The 20,853-nt window shown below is 40.7% G+C and overlaps 1 protein-coding gene across 1 annotated transcript in view; it reads right to left on the bottom strand.

Annotated features, from left to right (window-relative positions):
* Positions 1–20,853, bottom strand: part of LOC146549869 (retinoic acid receptor beta-like) — a 286,941-nt gene that overhangs the window by 200,981 nt on the left and 65,107 nt on the right. The gene's annotated exons all lie outside the window — the stretch shown is intronic.

Below are 20,853 nucleotides of genomic sequence, written 5' to 3' on the forward strand. Positions count from 1 at the left end.
AACAAAACCAACTCAGCCACAAAGTGTTAGGCCACTTGAACTCACAGAGCAGGGTCAGCTGGTGCGTAGGGCACAGTTTGCTAACTTTCTACAGACAGGATCACTACAGACCTCCAAATGTTATGTGGCCTTTAGATTAGCTCAAGAAGAGTGGATAGAAGGCCACCACAGGACTCTAGAGCAGTGAACATGTGTTCTCTGGAGTGAAACTTCACTGACAATCCAATGGACAAGTCTGGGTGTGGACAGCAGTACTACTCTGACTTACACTGTACCAAGTGTAAAGTTTGATGGAGGGGGTGGGAGGGTTATGATGCGGGGCTATATGACTGAACTCATGAACAACAATTCTTTTTTTTATAGATATGTGGTCCTCAGAGGACAACCACCACAAACATGTGCTTTATACAGTGGGGCAAAAAAGTATTTAGTCAGCCACCGATTGTGCAAGTTCCCCCACTTAAAATGATGACAGAGGTCAGTAATTTGCACCAGAGGTACACTTCAACTGTGAGAGACAGAATGTGGAAAAAAACAATCCATGAATCCACATGGTAGGATTTGTAAAGAATTTATCCGTAAATCAGGGTGGAAAATAAGTATTTGGTCACCTCAAACAAGGAAAATCTCTGGCTCTCACAGACCTGTAACGTCTTCTGTAAGAAGCTTTTCTGTCCCCCACTCGTTACCTGTATGAATGGCACCTGTTTGAACTCATCATCTGTATAAAAGACACCTGTCCACAGCCTCAAACAGTCAGACTCCAAACTCCGCCATGGCCAAGACCAAAGAGCTTTGGAAGGACACCAGGAAAAGTATTGTAGACCTGCACCAGACTGGGAAGAGTGAATCTACAATAGGCAAGCAGCTTGGTGTGAAAAAATCAACTGTGGGAGCAATCATCAGAAAATGGAAGACATACAAGACCACTGATAATCTCCCTCGATCTGGGGCTCCACGCAAGATCTCATCCCGTGGGGTCAAAATGATCATGAGAACGGTGAGCAAAGATCCCAGAACCACACGGGGGGACCTGGTGAATGACCTGCAGAGAGCTGGGACCAAAGTAACAAAGGTCACCATCAGTAACACACTACAACGGCAGGGAATCAAATCCCGCAGTGCCAGACGTGTTCCGCTGCTGAAGCCAGTGCATGTCCAGGCCCGTCTGAAGTTTGCCAGAGAGCACATGGATGATACAGCAGAGGATTGGGAGAATGTCATGTGGTCAGATGAAACCAAAGTAGAACTTTTTGGTATAAACTCAACTCGTCGTGTTTGGAGGAAGAAGAATACTGAGTTGCATCCCAAGAACACCATACCTACTGTGAAGCATGGGGGTGGAAACATCATGCTATGGGGCTGTTTTTCTGCCAAGGGGACAGGACGACTGATCCGTGTTAAGGACAGAATGAATGGGGCCATGTATCGTGAGATTTTGAGCCAAAACCTCCTTCCATCAGTGAGAACTTTGAAGATGAAACGAGGCTGGGTCTTCCAACATGACAATGATCCAAAACACACCGCCCGGGCAACAAAGGAGTGGCTCCGTAAGAAGCATTTGAAAGTCCTGGAGTGGCCTAGCCAGTCTCCAGACCTCAACCCCATAGAAAATCTGTGGCGGGAGTTGAAAGTCCGTGTTGCTCGGCGACAGCCCCAAAACATCACTGCTCTCGAGAAGATCTGCATGGAGGAATGGGCCAAAATACCAGCTACTGTGTGTGCAAACCTGGTAAAGACCTATAGTAAACGTTTGACCTCTGTTATTGCCAACAAAGGTTATGTTACAAAGTATTGAGTTGTATTTTTGTTATTGACCAAATACTTATTTTCCACCCTGATTTACGAATAAATTCTTTACAAATCCTACCATGTGGATTCATGGATTTTTTTTTCACATTCTGTCTCTCACAGTTGAAGTGTACCTCTGGTGCAAATTACTGACCTCTGTCATCATTTTAGGTGGGGGAACTTGCACAATCGGTGGCTGACTAAATACTTTTTTGCCCCACTGTAGAATATGATGCTGAATATTAAACAGAAATTGTGTAAAATGGGATCAACATTTTACATTTTTGAGGGTCCCCATGCTTCCAAGACCACCCTTCAGATACCAATTTTCAGGTATCTGAAAATTGTAATTAAGTTCAATTTAAGTACAATATCTGTACTTTCTATTCCTTACATTTTTAAAACAGGCTCACTGCATTTTGGTTTGACACATTTTGGGAGAGTTAATATGTCATCGCTGCCAGCCTTCAAACGTGAAGCCGATTTGAGCCTAAACAGTAACACATGAAAGGTTTGTGTAATAATCACCAGTGGGTGTCACATGAAAAGAGATGACGTGTGCCAAACTCAGGGGTTAAAAGTGGTTTTGTTGTTTCTTTTTTTTTTTCTTTTTTTTTTTGTGTCCCGTTTGGATCTTTACCATCAGAATTGTTGTCTTAAGGCCAAGAAAGATGCCAAGCAGATTTACTTTACCAAGTGGATCATCATGGCCTTGCCATATTGGTCCATTTGATTGACCTTTATTATAATTATGAATTTATTTTATTTTCAGTTGCTACAAACGGGACAGACATGACTGGGGGATAGGACGGGGAGAAAGAATGAAAGAAAGAGAGGGAGAGAAAGAAAACCAAAGGGGAGAAGAGACGGTGAGAAGGGGGGAAGAAAGAAAAAAAACAAACAAACAAAAAAACAAAACACCTGGGTCACCTGTATGGAGAAAAAAAACAGAAGAGAAAGCAAACAACAAAGAGCAACATAATAAGAAAAACAGCACCATCACAATAAACTAGCTAGCAGTAGATAACAGTAGATACTAAATAATAAACGATATTGTGCAGCACGCAAGATAGACAGCGCACAATGTGCTTTGAGGCAGCAGCCAAGAAAGCTGTAGTCCATTTGATCGACCTTTGTTGTTATTATTTATTTTATTTTATTTTCAGTTGTTACAGACGGGACAGACATGAGTGAGGGATAGGAAAGGGAGAGAGAAAGATGAAGGACAAGAAAAACAGAAGGGAAGAGGGACAGTGAGAAAGGAAACTTAAAAAGAGAAAGAAGAGAAAAAAAATCTCCTGGATCAGCTGTTGAGAGAAAAAGAAGAGAGCAACATACTAAACACAACACCATCACGTTAATCTAGCTAAGTGTAAACAGCAGTAAATACTAAATACTGAATGTTGTTGTGTAGCACGCAGGACAGACAGCGCACAATGTGCTTGGAAGTAGCAGCCAATAAAGGTGTAGTTTATGTCTATGAACAGTGAACACCCGTGTGCACACCTGTGTGGATCAGCGCGCTCGTATTCAAAAGGTTTCCCCATGTAATGGTCTGCTAGAGGATGTAGAGAGCCATAGCCCCGTCCCCCAGGGCATGAAGCAGGCATGGAGGACATCCAGAGGCCCCAGAGTGCGAGAGCCCAAGGAGGACCACTGGAGGGGCATCCGTGCCACCCTCCTGGGAAGAGCTGAGGAGAGCCCCAGATGAGGGGTCACCCAGTAGCTACGGAGCAGAAGCCAGAGGGGGCCGGACAGGCGTGCCCGCCGGCTCTGCTGGCAGCCAGCTGTGCCAGAGTGAACCGAGCCGCAGGCCCAGAGGCCCGAGGGCCCCCTTTGCCCCGGAAGAGGCCTGACCGAGCATCAGGCGCCAGGCCCCGCCAAGTGAGCTGGTACATACCTGAGCGCCCATCCCCGGACACCAAGAACCACCAACGCACCGACCCCTGAGGGCATCAGTCACCGGCAGGGAGTGTGGTGAGGGGAGATAGGCCTCCATACTTTGGAGGGCCTGAGAGTTGCCAGAGAGGTGGAGTGCTATTGAACTTAATAATTCTCAAGCCCTGCAATTCTGCATCTGCTGAGCTGATAATGAAGACTGTGGTCAAACTCATGGAGACCAGCTAAGACAGGACAGAACAACCTCAAGTATGCCACAAGGGTACGACACCAAGAAACTATCAGCCGACTACCCTGCCTCAATACAACATGTAGGGTCCTTTAGGGCATCACAGCAACCAACACAAGCATCCACACAAGGACAGGTCAGAAAGGCTTTGAAAATAAAACCAAAGGGTCAAAGCACCAGGTCCTGGTTGATAGAACAGTACACCAGCACTATAAGACCAGACAGACCAACCTTAGCACCACCTGGATTGGCTACAAGAAAGCCGATGACTCACACATGGATACTGGAGTGCTTGGCACTGTACAAGACTAACAGTATGCTGATAACATTAAACAGGAACCCTGTAGGACTGTGGAAGACAACAATGGAGACAACTGGAAGACAATGGCAGAAGTCACTATCAGCTGCTTATTATACCAAAGCAATGCATTGTGCCCACTGGTGTTCTGCATAGCCTCAATCCTCTAAGCCAGCTCATAAAAACAGCTATGAATGTAGCTTCAGGAGCAGAGTGATCATGAGCCACCTGCTGTAGATGGATGAGGTCAAGCTGTATATCAGGAGTGAGTGAGACACACTCCCACTGATCTAACTCCATCAGTAAGATGCTAGAATGGCCCAGCCAATTATCTGACCTGACTCAAACTGAAAATCTATAGGAAGAGCTAAAGATCAGAGTTCATAGAAGTGGCCCACAGAACCTTCAGGGTTTGAAGACTGTGTGGAAGAATGAGCAATGCATGCAACTAGTTTCTCCACTTGAAGCTTTCATCACCAACAAAGGCTTTTGAATGAAGGATTAAATGAATTTATTGTCTGTTCAGCACTTCAATAGTGTTCAATACTCAGCTGTAAAACAGCCTGTTTCAGTTGTTTTCAATAAATTGCATTCTCAAAAAAAAATTTTGTCTCACGCCCATTTCTTCTGGTTTCATGCTGAAGCTCTACTTGGAACCTTGTTAAGATCCAACCATGCAAAATATGATTTTGTTGACATTTTTTAAATGGTCTTAAACCTTTGATCAGGACTGTGAAAATAAAGCTGAAGTGGCACAGGATGAACTCAACGGTGCAATGGATCATCATTCTCAATTTTGTCCAAGCAGTGAGCGCATGCAGTTCTGCCGCTTGAACCCAGTTAGTCATAATCCATGCAGTCTTTCATTTAGCGGGACGAGCGGTTGGTGTATTGTCATATGGAAATAAGAGGAGCTGATCAAAGCTCCCCTTCCTTGGATGAGCTCCTCATTTGTCTCTCCAAGGACTTCCAGCTTGCCAGCCAGTACAGCTCCTAATACAGATGTCTCAGTGCTCATGGCCAACCACCCACCATCATTAAAATTTCATACTGACACACAGACAGATTCCTGCGAGCACTACAGACTCCACTGTATCCACCCGCGTGACTCCTTCTCACCTGCCCTGCTGTAACTGGCTTAATGGACTTGTGTGAGGAGAGCTCCATGTGTGTTCAATGTTTTCAATGTGATCATTAAAGATCAGCAAGTTATATTACATTACAATCATTTCCTCTAGCTCTTCAGCCATCCATATTTGCCAGGAAAATGGGAAATAAGTTTAGCATTTCTTTTAGAAAAATAGTTTTTTATCCAAACGAGCTTGAAAGTCACCTTTATTCTTCAACAAATCCTGAACTCTCTAAGGCAAATGTTTTTTTTTTAATTTATTCTAGTAGTCTTCAGGAATAGTTCTCCAGGCTTTTCAGAGGACAATGCAAAGCTTTTCTGATCCATTGAGTTTGATGCATTTTGTTCTGTTCTCTGTCAAATTGACCCCTGTTTCAATGACCTTGAGGTGTGGGGTATCGTGAGGCCAATCCATCACTGACTGTTCTATTGTGTTGATATGCTTTTATCATCTTGTTGGTACAAAAATGTAATTTTAAGCATGACGTTTTTATATATTTAACTAAAGAAATGCAAACAAATGATCGGTTCTACGAGAGGCTTTTGCTAAGAAAGTGCATATGGACATAATCTATACAATGTATTCTTTGACACCTTTTCTGTTATGTAGAGACACGATAGCTGAACAAGTTAGATGCAATGTTTGAGTGATTTGTAGGTCAGTGTCAAATGGCTTAACAAGCAAACAAAAAAGGTTTGTCTGAAAATGGTCAGATACAAGGAAAGGATTGAAAATGAATGGAAGTGCAGCCAATATTCAAAGAAACCCTTTGAAAGGCCTTTAGAGAACCAATGAAACTATTACTCAACATAACAAAACAAAAACAAGAACATCTGGATCCTTATAAGTGAAACACTGAGGAAAACCTTTGCAGGAGACCAGACGCTTTTCATTCCATGCTCCTTAGAGTACGATGACCTGGATGACTGAGAACCTACAGTACATGGACATGTTCCTGTATCTCCTGTACTTCCCAACCTCTTTCAGCAGTACTTTACTGCACTTCCTCGTTTCATCTCAATACACACACACACAATACAAACTAGGGCAACGGTCAATCATTACATTACACAGGTTATTTTTCCTTATTCAATATATTGATTAGATTTATGCATAATTAACTACTAGCAGAATCACACATAGATATATTCTATTATAGCACTCTATTACTTGAACCATAAAAGGGCTGATATGAAGTATTTTATTCCACTTCTGAGTAGAATCGGGGGATCTCGTTCTCCTTGACAATTAGATAAGGTCTTCTTTATTTTATTAATTTAGAATGTTTGTAAATTCTTTATAAACGTGCTACACACTTTAGCTTTAAATAAACTGTCAAATAATGAAAATCATAGTTGTTTATTAGTAACATAGTAGCAGCTTAAAAGTCAGTAATAAATATAAGAGGATCTCTGCAGTAGGGCTGGGCCATTTTATACCGTTCACAGTAATACCGGTATAATGTTAGGCAACGATAAGAAAATGAAATATGGCGATATAATATGGGTAAAACACGCATGTGCAGAGCCTTTGTTTTCATACACACATGGTGGCGAAAGCAGATCGTTGAATGAAACAGATGAACCTGAACTGGTTTGTAAAAATGCTGCAGCTTCACTGGTGTGGAACTGGTTTGGCTTTCGTCCGTCAGATACACAACAAAGCACTATTTTTGGTAGCGCATGCTAGCGGGCCGTCGTTATTACCGTGTTGTTTGGAAAATACGGCACACTTAAAATCAATACTTTGATTTTTCTGAAAGTCGACAGAGCCCCTTATAATCCCGTGTGCCTTATGTATGAACTCTGGTTGTGTTACTGACCTGGAAACGATTTTATGTGCACGGCGCTCGAAAATCTGTCAAGTGTTTCAGTGCGACTTTGCTGAGCTACGAAGCTGCACTGCTTGATGGATTGTCGGAGCATTGCAGCTATCGTAGGCGGAGCCTCGCGGAGTGATACGTACTGTGCTTCAACATAATATTACCGTACTGTGTGTGTATAACCTCTTTTTAAGTTGTGTGGATATTATACATGGTTATGCTGAGGATATGTTGGCCACTTTCCACTGGAAATGCCTTTTGGTTAAACTGTCAGCAAAGAATTTGCATTTGCACTGTTACATTTTATATAACTTTAATGCAAAAAACAGCTGCTTGTTTAAGTGAAAATACATTGATGGGTTTTTTGCACTAATAAAGTTGTGGAGTTGTAAAGTATTTTGTCTAGTGTCAGTTATGTCGTCGGTTATATCGTTATCGCAAATTTATCGTTATCATGATAAATATTGTTGGTCATATTGCCCTGCTCTAGTGTGCATTTTCAGATGCTGCTCATAAACCAGCAGCATCTGAAAAGGCTGCTCCTCCTCAGCCTTGATGCCCCCCCCCCCTTCAAAAGCCAAATCAAAACCAAAAAAAACCTCCTGCTTTGATTAACAGTTAATGGAGAAGTTAAGACGCATGACAACTCACTGCTCCACGCAGTGATACCAGGATGAAAATCCATCAAGACATTTATTCCATCTTCTTCCCTATTGTTGTTCAGTCATAGCAGGAATGAGCAGGTGGTGCCTTCTGTCCTTTTGTCATTCAGCTGCAGTGCCAGGATCAAGGGGAAAGGAAGTGTCAAAGCTAAATTGGTGACATCTTCTGAAATGATACGCCCTGTCAAACCGACAGCTGGAAACAACAGATATTTTGTAAAGCGGGAAGGTTGACACATTTGAATGTTGTAGCTGTTAAACTGCTAATTTATTTCTTCACAGTTTTCTCTGGTTTATATAGAGAGGGAGTTCAGGGTAGCACTTTTGTTTTGTTTGGTTTTTTTTCAGGGTTTAGGCAGCATGTGGTTGGAATAGATTGCCTTGGCTCACCCTAGAGTTTATGCTTTTAGTTTTTGGTGTTACTGGAGCAGCAGTAAACCTCACCTTAGGTTCTGAATTTGCGACTGGTCTTCTTGTTTTGGGGACAGCGAGGAGTCTCTTTTTAACCCTTATGTTGTGCTCCCATACCCTTAGACCCCGGTATAACAGCTAGCTTAAGCTTACAAATATAAAGAATATTAAATACAGTTTTGAAATTTATTAATAACAATAAAAATAGTTAATTAAATCATGAATTTGCTTTAAATCACTTTCTTTGGAAATTCAGTTTAGTAGCCACGCGCAGGCCTGACTACTGCAACTACGCCGTTACGTATTTAAAATACAAAATATGAGTAACTGTATTCCGTTACAGTTACCCTTTTAAAAGGTTAAGAGGGAGAAAAAGGAAAAGTACGAGCTGTCACCGAGCAGAAACGGGAGCTGGAAGCATGTAAATATAATAATAACCACTGCAGCCAAAAAGAGAGCCTGACGAGCCCAGCTGTAAGTAAGCTGTTAAGACTCGACTGTACGCTGTGTTCCTGTTTTCCTCTGAAACAATAAGCTCCGTTGCAGCAGCCTTTCAACGCCTCTCTCTGTCTCTCGCTAGCAAAGTTGACCCAGACAACAAAGCAAAGCTAGTTTTCAGCTGCGAGCCGACACGAACCCGACGTATTAGTCAGAGGCCCCTTTACTACGGTTCGGAGCCGCGGACCTGTTTTATATACGCGCGAAATAGTTTTCTATACGAGATCGCTGCAAAAAGTGCAGCCTTACCTAATGTCCACCTACTGTTACTCATTTATATTAAGATTTAAACATGTAGCTGGTATTGGTATGGAGAGTAACCTTCAGTAATAGTAATAAATCACACAGCAATAGTACATTCATGTAGCTGTAAAAAGCATGATAATATAATAGGTAATCCAAAGTATTCAGAATACGTTACTGTCACTGAGTAACGTATTCAGAATATGTTGCAAAATACATTTTGGGGCATGTAATAATAATAATAATAATAATAATAATAATAATAATGGATTGGATTTATATAGCGCTTTTCAAGGCACCCAAAGCGCTTTACAATGCCACTATTCATCCACTCTCGCATTCACACACTGGTGGAGGCAGCTACAGTTGTAATCTGTAATCTGTAATGGAATACATTTTAAAAGTAACCTTCCCAACACTGCAGAGACATGACCCAGCCAATCAACTGACCCGAATCCAACTGAAAAATAAAAGGAAAGGACTAATGCTCAGAGTTCACAGAAGGGGTCAAAATAACACCTGAACAATGCAACTAGGTACTCTATACGGGATGTATCTTGAAGCTGTCATCATCAACAAAGGTGGTGTGTTAAATAAATTTCAGTAAGCCTGATCAATACCTGTATCATCTGAACTATGGAACATTCAGTTTGACTGCATTTAGCTGGATGTGAGCAGACAGGCTGTCTCTGAACACCTCAGAGTTCACGCTGCTGCCTCTGTCCTGTGTCACATCGTTAATAGACACCAGTGTCCCAGTGCCACTGGCAGCCATGCACACCCGAGCCATCACTGTGTTTTACAGATGATGTGATATGTTTCTGATCACGAGCCGTTCCACACCTTCGTCATACTGTTTTCTTGCCATCGTTCTGGTTGATCTTGGTTTCATCTGTCCAAAGGATGTTTTTCCACAACTGTGCTGGCTTTTTCAGTTCTTTTTGTTTAATCAAAGTCCAGTCTAACCTTTCTATTCTTGAGGCTTATGGTCGGCCTGCACCTTGCAGTGAACCCTCTGCATTTAGACTTGGACATCGATACAGCTACCTCTCCTGGAGAGTGTTGTTCACCTGGTTGTGATGGGGTTTCTCTTCACCGTGGAAATGATTCTGTGATCATCCACCACTGCTGTCTTCTGTGGACGTCCAGGTCTTTTTGTGTTGCTGAGTTCACCAGTGCTTTCTTTCTTTCTCAGGATGTACAATCTGAAGATTTTGCCACTCCTAATATTGCAGCAATTTCTCAGATGAGTTTTTTCTGTTTCCAGTTTAAGTACGGCCTGTTTCACCTGCATGGAGAGCTCCTTTGACCACATACAACATGTGTTCACAGCAGAATCTTCCAAACGTAAGCACCACACCTCAAATCAACTGCAGGCCTTTTATCTGCTTAGTTATAACACAGATTGAAATGAAGGGATTGTGTTAAAAATGCATTAGTTCATTTTTATGCAATCCTTTTGTTCAACCTTCACTTCAGCTACATCTGAGTTGTTTCACACGTTGTTTTCCAGTGTGTGCCTGTCTACTGTTTTGTATTTGTCCCACAAGACTGCATCTACAGTGGGGCAAAAAAGTATTTAGTCAGCCACCGATTGTGCAAGTTCCCCCACCTAAAATGATGACAGAGGTCAGTAATTTGCACCAGAGGTACACTTCAACTGTGAGAGACAGAATGTGAAAAAAAAATCCATGAATCCACATGGTAGGATTTGTAAAGAATTTATTGGTAAATCAGGGTGGAAAATAAGTATTTGGTCAATAACAAAAATACAACTCAATACTTTGTAACATAACCTTTGTTGGCAATAACAGAGGTCAAACGTTTACTATAGGTCTTTACCAGGTTTGCACACACAGTAGCTGGTATTTTGGCCCATTCCTCCATGCAGATCTTCTCGAGAGCAGTGATGTTTTGGGGCTGTCGCCGAGCAACACGGACTTTCAACTCCCGCCACAGATTTTCTATGGGGTTGAGGTCTGGAGACTGGCTAGGCCACTCCAGGACTTTCAAATGCTTCTTACGGAGCCACTCCTTTGTTGCCCGGGCGGTGTGTTTTGGATCATTGTCATGTTGGAAGACCCAGCCTCGTTTCATCTTCAAAGTTCTCACTGATGGAAGGAGGTTTTGGCTCAAAATCTCACGATACATGGCCCCATTCATTCTGTCCTTAACACGGATCAGTCGTCCTGTCCCCTTGGCAGAAAAACAGCCCCATAGCATGATGTTTCCACCCCCATGCTTCACAGTAGGTATGGTGTTCTTGGGATGCAACTCAGTATTCTTCTTCCTCCAAACACGACGAGTTGAGTTTATACCAAAAAGTTCTACTTTGGTTTCATCTGACCACATGACATTCTCCCAATCCTCTGCTGTATCATCCATGTGCTCTCTGGCAAACTTCAGACGGGCCTGGACATGCACTGGCTTCAGCAGCGGAACACGTCTGGCACTGCGGGATTTGATTCCCTGCCGTTGTAGTGTGTTACTGATGGTGACCTTTGTTACTTTGGTCCCAGCTCTCTGCAGGTCATTCACCAGGTCCCCCCGTGTGGTTCTGGGATCTTTGCTCACCGTTCTCATGATCATTTTGACCCCACGGGATGAGATCTTGCGTGGAGCCCCAGATCGAGGGAGATTATCAGTGGTCTTGTATGTCTTCCATTTTCTGATGATTGCTCCCACAGTTGATTTTTTCACACCAAGCTGCTTGCCTATTGTAGATTCACTCTTCCCAGTCTGGTGCAGGTCTACAATACTTTTCCTGGTGTCCTTCGAAAGCTCTTTGGTCTTGGCCATGGCGGAGTTTGGAGTCTGACTGTTTGAGGCTGTGGACAGGTGTCTTTTATACAGATGATGAGTTCAAACAGGTGCCATTCATACAGGTAACGAGTGGGGGACAGAAAAGCTTCTTACAGAAGACGTTACAGGTCTGTGAGAGCCAGAGATTTTCCTTGTTTGAGGTGACCAAATACTTATTTTCCACCCTAATTTACGAATAAATTCTTTACAAATCCTACCATGTGGATTCATGGATTTTTTTTTCACATTCTGTCTCTCACAGTTGAAGTGTACCTCTGGTGCAAATTACTGACCTCTGTCATCATTTTAGGTGGGGGAACTTGCACAATCGGTGGCTGACTAAATACTTTTTTGCCCCACTGTATATATCGCTTCTGTTTGCTATTTATTCCTGTTAAATAGCACTACTGGCATGGAGCACCTACAAAGGGCTATTCTATTCTGTTCATTTAAAATTTATTGTCATAAAGCAAAGAACCAAAATTAGAAAAACGTTTTCCAAATATTTATGGACCTAACTCAATATCCCGCCCATCAACAGGCGTCATGATGAAGAGATAATTAATGTTATTCACTTCACCTGTCAGTGTTCAAAATGCCTCACTGGTGTATATAATGGAACCTAACAGTAGCTGTTAAAATGTTGCTGATAATACTGTAAACCAGTGGGAAACTGTGAGAAGTCACATAATTAAGGTTCCAGCCAGAGTAGAAATACTACTTCCTACTACTTTCCTAACAAAGGTAATAATGCACGGTTAGACACAGAGAATGTTGTGCTGATAGACGCTGCAAAGTACTCAACTGAAATCAAAGGAAGATCCAGCACTTGAGAACAAGATAATCAGCCTCCAATCCCTCTCCTCTTTGATTGCAACCCCAGGGCCTTGAGTCGGTACAGGAGCACTCATTAAAAGCCTAACAGAGAGTCCAGAATGATCCTGGCATATTGCATCCTTTCTAACCTCATCCACAGTACATATACAGAGGTCTGTACGGTGGCTGGGAAGTGCAAATCACATTTACAACATCAACAACAAACATGTTGTCAATTTTTTTAGTTTTTTAATGTAAGTTTTCGGAAATGTTATTTTGTTGTTGATGTTGTAAATGTGATTTGCACTTCCCAGCCACCGTAGGTCTGAGAGGTAGACTAGCAGGGATTAAAACTCATGAAGCAAGTTTGTAGTGTTGAATAAGCTTAAGGTTAGAGAGAACAGCTAACAGTGCCCTGCTGTTTATATTTTGAACTTCCATATATGTTTCCCAAACAGCATTAAAACATGTTTAAAATTTCAGTATTCTGGGAACCTAAGTGAGTTATATTTGTATCTTCTAATAATCAGAATACTTTATGAATCCCAAAGGAAATTATCTGTTATTATTTATTATTATAAATATGTTCAGTATTTTGTGCTTTGTCTGTTTTTTCCCGCTGAGAAGACTTGTTTGAGTTTCAAAGTATTTTTTACATGCTTTGTATGACTAATAACTGCCTGCTTTACTGCCTGGTTTCAGTTATTGTGTAAATGTCCTGTTTATAAGGTTGGAGAAACCTGCAGTCAGCTGAGACTGAAGACGTCACCTGATGATGATGAAACGTTTCTCCCACTGAAAACGTCCTGATGAACAGCATCAACCTTTTTGGGTGTTGCTGATTTACCCATGAAACAATATGAATGTAGCCTCTATTTATAATTCATTAAATCATTATTATTATAAAACTTCTATTAACTCACCAGCAAACAAATAATAATAATGGATTGGATTTATATAGCGCTTTTCAAGGCACCCAAAGTGCTTTACAATACCACTATTCATTCACACACTGGTGGAGGCAGCTACAGTTGTAGCCACAGCTGCCCTGGGGCAGACTGACAGAGGCGAGGCTGCCATATCGCACCATCGGCCCCTCTGGCCAACACCAGTAGGGTAAAGCATCTTGCCCAAGGACACAACGACCAGGACAAAGAGTACGGGGATCGAACCGGCGACCTTCCAGTTACAGATGCGCTTCCCAACCCCCTGAGCCACGGTCGCCCGCTACAAACAGCTAATTTGATAAACTGTATATGTTTAGCAAGTGACTGCTTGTAAGTATCACTTTTAGTTTGTCTTTAACAATCCAACGTGTTGCACGTCTATTTCATCCCATGTCTACTTGAAATGTGAATAACCAAAGTATATAATGACTGTGAAACTGTATTACTCTTCAGCACTATTGGAAAGCAATACAGTCCTGATAGATGTTTGAGTCTTATCACAGAATTATCATTATTTTTATGGTCAAATTAGAACAAATGTAATTAAATTGGCCTGCTATATAAAACAGCTTTAACTGTACTTGTAAATTGTAACTACCTGTGGGAAATTCACAACAAACCAAAGTGACTGGGCACATATATAGTGGAAGTCTACACGCTTTCATTGACAGCAGTGGAGTTTCTTCAGGTCTATCGATGGCTGTTTCCAAGCTCCCTTTAGTGCAGCAGCTGCAGAGCTTAGATCCCACTAGAATATTATGAAACTGACCTAATTTTCAAGGCTTGCTGCAGGCAGTGAAATTGTGCCTTTTGTAGTTTTCATTTTAGCCTAAATAATTGATTCAACCCTCCTTTGCCTGTAATCTTTCATTTAGAATACCAGCCAGTGACAGACTCAAGGTTTGTGCCATTATAAATTAAAATGGATAAATGTGTAATAACTGCTGTTTCAATCAAATTTTAAACTCATGTGACATGATTTAAACTTCCTGGCAAAAAATTTAAAAGCCACATCTTAGTCATATGTATGCACTCATTATTTCTAGAAATGCGGGGGTTTAAAGTTAAACTTTAAATGCAACAAAGATAATTAAGACTACTAACCTTTAGCCAAATGTGTCACTGGATATCTGACACATATTTGGTTCACTGTAAATCATGTACAACATGAAGCATGCCTGCCCAAAAAGAGGCCTGCTGGCTCTCTTCCCCATATGGTGGATATACACAACACCCAAAGTTTGTTTAGTAACTCCAGTCATGTGCTCACCCAGTGACCAGGGTCTGATGAAAGATTCAGAGTAAGATTATGGAAACTACCATTGCTGCTCATGCTTCTACTGTGTGTGCTCGTCTGATATCGCTTTCTGTAAATACAGCTCATGCTTCAGCTGTCTGCAGCAAGAAACCCACAGACACAGCTAACAGGTGGATGTGAGTGTTCTGCTGACAGCCCCTCAGCTTCCATCTCATTGAAACAACTTATCAGTGGAGAGAGGCCCGAGTGCCTCAAATGGATTTGACCAGTCGGAATTGAAACAACCATTTTAATATTACTCTGTAGGAGCTTCTAACTGTGAAGTAGACTTTCTGTTTTCCTCACTGTCTTCCTGTGAGACATGTATCAAATCGTATTCAAAAATCTAAATGATCCACTTGTCAGCTCGACCCTCTTCCCACTGTGCTAGTAAAGCTTGTGTTCCCTCATTGGCTCCTCTCATAACTAGTATTATCCACTCTTCCCTTAACACTGGGATTTTTCCTCCATCCTTTAAAACTGCTTCTGTCACTCCGATTCTCAAAAAGCCTGATGCAGATCCCAATAATTTTAATAATCTCCACCCTATATCAAACCTCCCCTTTATTTTAAAGATCCTTGAGAAAGTTGTTGCCTCCCAGCTTCACTCACATCTCAAAGACCATAATCTCTACGAACAATTTGCATCTGGTTTCCGCCCTGATCATAGTACAGAAACTGCTTTGTTAAGGATTACTAATGACCTTCTGATGGCAGCTGATTCTCATCCTTCTGGATCTTCGTGCGGCATTTGGCACAATTTCTCATAATGTCCTCCTGAGCAGATTAGCATCCATTGGCATTAGTCACACCTGGTTCACCTCATATCTCTCAGACCGCACCCAGTTTATCCAACTTCAGTCACACTCTTCAAGTCTCTATCCTGTTTCTGCTGGTGTGCCCCAGGGTTCAGTATCAGGGCCTCTTTTATTCGTTATCTACATGCTCCCCCTTGGTTGAATATTCCAAAAATATATATAATATAATATATTATCAGTTTTCATTGTTATGCTGATGACACCCAGCTCTACATTTCCTCCAAACCTAATTCATCCCTCCCACCTACCTCCCTCTCGAACTGTCTTATGGAGATCAGATCCTGGTTCTCCTCCAATTTTCTCAAACCTAACAGTAATAAAACAGAAGCCTTACTCGTTGGCACGGCCTCTACCTTAACAAAATCTCACAGTTTTTCCATTAAGATTAAAAATTCCCCCATCCTTCCCTCCCCGCAGGTTAAGAGTTTGGGTGTCATATTTGACAGTACTCTCTCATTTCAGTCTCACATCAATTACATAACCCTTTCTGCATACTATCACTTACGTAACATTAACCGACTTCGTCCCTTCCTTACTCCCCATGCTGCTGCCATCCTCATCCATAGTCTTATTACTTCCCAGATCGATTATTGCAACTCCCTCTTATTTGGTCTCCCCAGTAAGTCCTTCCATAAAATTCAACTTCTTCAGAATTCTGCAGCTCGGGTCATAACTCGTACTCCCTTAAGAGACCATATTATCCCATTTCTTCAATAGCTTCACTGGTTGCCCATAGAAGCCAGGATAAATTTTAAAATCTTACATCTCATATGTAAGTGCATCCATAACCTTACCCCTCATCTCTGTGATCTGCTTCATATCACCACTGTTTCCTGCTCTCACAGATCTTCGTCTGTCACTCATCTTGTTGTTCCTTCTGCTCGTGTCATCACTGTGGGGAACAGAGCTTTCTGTCACTCTGCTCCTCGGCTCTGAACCTCACTTCCTTCAGCCTTAAGAAATATAGATTCCTCAAAACCTACTTGTTTTAACTGGCTTACTCGATTTAATACAGATTTTACTTGCTGTCAAATCGTTTTTTGTTTTTTAATTTGTTGTTTGTGGTTGTAATTTGCTGGTTTCTGTATTTTAATCTATTTTATTTGACTGTTTTATTGATGTATTTTTCTCTTTGTAAGGTGACCTTGGGTTTTAGAAAGGCACCCTCAAATAAAATGTATTATTATTATTATTATTTGAGAAGTCTCCTAGATGTTGTTGATCTTAACAATGCAGACTGTCCAAGTATTAGAGAATAAGAATACATCGATTTAATATTATTCTTGATATAAATAAATATTAATTTAAGGCTGAAACCGAGAGTGAAATAGCTGGTCCAATGCTTCCTTTGCTTTAACTTTATTTTCTCTCACGTATTTACTTTATTGTTGGTGACTCCTTTTACACTGTGCCATGTCTAAATTTGCTGATTGAAAGAGCTCTCTCTGTTCTTGCCATGTTGCCTTTTTCATGTTAAACTCTAAGAACACCGAACGTGACACCTGAAACACAAAGGGAGAAGAACTGATAACCTGACAAGAGACAACATATAGACATAAGAAAAGCAAACTAATTCTTCAAGGTCAAAACAATAAAACAACAAGTCCCAAAACACAAACACTGGCTCACAGAACCAGAACCGTGATATGGGCAATGTGAGACTGCAGGACAGTAAGACAGACAAGCTAATGACAGTCAGTAAGGAATCAAGGGGAGTTGTGTAGTTGTGTTTCACAGAGACACCACTAAGGGAAAACACTACAAATCCCATTATTACCATCAATGCAATGGTTCAGGCAAAGAGGAATAAATGAAACAGATTCAGCAGTGTAAAAACAGTCATGCAATTAAAACCCTAAATGTAAAAAAGTGTTTAAATTAAAAGTACACAATGTGTCTCATTTCAGAATCATATATTATAATTATTGCTTCAACACAAGCAGGAGCTAATCTTGTATAAAAACAATCATTTGTATGTTGAAAATAGTTATAAAGTGTCATTATTGCTGCATCTCTGATTCACATGTATGTTTTTATAGTTTCAGCATGAACTCTTTTATTTTCTTCTTTTTTTAATGTTGTGAGTTTTCACGTGGCATCCTGGTTGTTGTCCCCTTTTCCTCCCTCCACTAACCAAAGAAGTCCACTGTGGCATGATCCACTCTTCGACAGTGTTCTCTTCTACTCTTGTTTATGTTTACAATGTCTACAAGCTTGAGTAATTGCTGTAATATTTCCATACAAAGATTCATATATTTTTGTAAATTTCATATTATTTCACCGTGCAAGAACGCTTCTTTTGGTACATTTGGCACACAGCTTGAGCCAACAGAGCTAAAATATAAGCTCATCACTCTCAGGAATTAGATGCATTCATTTACCAAAGATACCAGCTTACTGCTGGAGATTGGCTTCATGGTCATCAAGTTTAAATACAATGCTGTGCTTTAAGAGGAATAATCAAATAATTAAAAATTTATTCTAAATTTGAATAGTAAAGTCAAAACAGCAATGATTTGAGTGGAAATGGAAATCATCCATACCCATACTGGGGTATGGATCAACTGGATTAGACCCAGAGATTCAAGATTGAGTCTTTTTGCTCTGGATTTTGTAGCAGTTAGACCATCTTGAAGGAAAGATTATTGTAATGTGGTTTAAGTTATGTTCTTTGATTAGTTGTTTTTCATGGTTTTGTGTTTATAGTTCCTAGTCTTTAGTTTTCTGTCAGATTGAGTGTATTTCTTTTGTCATGAGTTGGATCAATAAGAGTGAGAAAGTCTTTTATTACACTCACAGCAAACATGGATGTTAAACTCACCAACTATTAAAACACAGTTATATCCTAAGACTCCCCAGCAAGTTGGCAAAATCAAGATTAAAATCCTTGACACATTTTGGTGGTACTTTGAATCTAGTTTAGAAGACAGGTGACAGCTGCCAACAACAACATACTGAAGCAGCCACCTTAACCAGTGATCCAGGGAGAGCTAATAAATGAACAAGCGCAGGGAAAGTGTTCCAAGAAAGACAGTGTTATGTCCACCACTAGTCGAGGAAGACTTCCTGGCTTATTTGTCAGATCAAACTTTTGCAGTTTAACTGGACAAAGACTCAGAAGTGTTTGGTGTTCAAAAATGAGTAAAACAGAGCCATCAGGGCAACATAAGAACAAACAGCAGACAGAGGAACCTAGAGAGACGGCTCACCATGCACACTGCCGTGGTCTTCAATAGAAAAACAGGCCGCTGGACAGACCACTGACCTCTATCATTTAGCAGTTAAATTGTCATTCTTAAGTTAATTGCTTTATTATTGCAAACAGATGGCAAATAACTGCCAACCTGATTGCACTCAATCACAGACTGAGAGCACACTGATTCCATCGTCTTCACACAGATCTCCTCCCGGTCTTCAAAGCAAACAATTCAAAAGCAGCACGACTTCAAATTCAGTGATATTGGCTGTCCCCGAATCACCAACCAGTTTCCTCAGACAGCTTTACTGTTGCAGTGCAGATTGTTGTTTTTTCTAAGTAAACTTTCCCAGTAAAGCCCAAAACATGGGTGAGTTATGCCCAGATGTAGCGTTACTAAACATTGATTTCATACATTTATTATAAAGATGAAACATTTGAATATTGAATAACACATTTAGTAAAGTTCAGAATATTTTACTTTTCCACATACGGGCCAATTGACATATAAAAGTCGTTCCAAACAGACTTACAAAAAACCCCCAAATAAATACAGCAACATATAACAACTGGGCTGACCATTGCTGCCAAGTAAGATACAACATCATAAACACACAGTAAGTTCACAGTTTACATATCAATGTCTGGTAACCCAGTGTTTGTGTTCTTTGTTTAAGTTATACTCTTTGAATTATGTTTTTCTGTTTGTATTGTATTTATGGTTCCTGGTTTCTGTTCTTGGTGAAGGTTTAATTCTGGCTCTTCCAGAACTCTCCATGTTTTGGATTTTAGCCAGTCCTACATGGAAGGCAATCCTCCCCCAAAATGCGTGACAATGAGTAACAATGTTCTAATCTTTTGCACCCGATGTGAAACGCCTCTGTGTGAATTTAGGTATTTTAAGTGGGAATGTCCTAATTTACTGTTTACCAGAAAATACACGTTTTAAAGAATTACATTTTACGGAAAAGTCTTTTCTTCACTTTTGATTTATGTAAGTACTGGAGTCCCCTAATATTGTGACAATTATATTAAAGATATATATCTACATGTCCAAATATGCTAAACAACATGTTTTCATAGGTTGCGCTAATTTCGTCACATGACTGTACGTGGTTAAGAGCCATGCTTACAGTTAAAGCTTTGTGCATGTCATCAAGCACCTTTGGAATCATGGGGCCTTAAAAAAGCAGTGAGCATCAGTCAGCGTTAAATAAAAAAACCCACCTGTTAAGCACAATTACAGACGACAGAGACTCACAGTGAGCGAATGGTGAAACTCCCGCAGTCTGAAATGAGTCTTCATTTGATCAAACTAGACAAATGAACTGTGAAAGTTATTGACACACAATGAACAACTCTTCATTTCATGAGGGAGGGAGAGCGATGGTAGCCATAATGCCAGACCCATTTTTCACAACTGTTCCTTTTTCAGAGTAACCATGCCATTAATAATACATTAGCTTTTTATGAAATGAGAACCGGGGCAGCTAAGTTTCCCCACGATGCATGTTGAAACACATAATGTACAACTCAGCCCATTTATAAAATTGTGGCCTAATCTACACTTCTGATGACTGAAGTCATCAATAGAGTTGCTGATGACAGCATTAGTCATTAGTGTGAGAGTCGAGGTGGCAACCAGTCAAAGCATTAGCAGTGTGATGTAGGTGAGGAAGACATCCTCTCAACATACCTTACTGGCTTGCAAATCTAATCCAATGTAACTTTACTTAGAGAGCACTTTAAAAACAACATAGTTGAAAGACAGCAATAAAATACAAAAACACATAGTTTCATATTTCATATCAATGAAATATGAAAAGTAAACATAAAAACTGAAAATGATATTTACAATAAATAATACTAAAAAACCAAAAAATGATTAAAACCGACTAGATGCTAACTCTGGTACCAGTCTTGAAATGCAGAGAAGAAAAGGTGCATTTTTAAATCTGGACCATTTATAAGTGTGACTGTGAGGCCTTAACAGT

Source organism: Mchenga conophoros, linkage group LG22, assembly GCF_057382185.1.
Source record: "Mchenga conophoros isolate Kocher_MC1m ecotype Shallow Benthic linkage group LG22, M_conophoros_male_GT1.1, whole genome shotgun sequence".
Lineage (NCBI taxonomy): Eukaryota > Metazoa > Chordata > Actinopteri > Cichliformes > Cichlidae > Mchenga > Mchenga conophoros.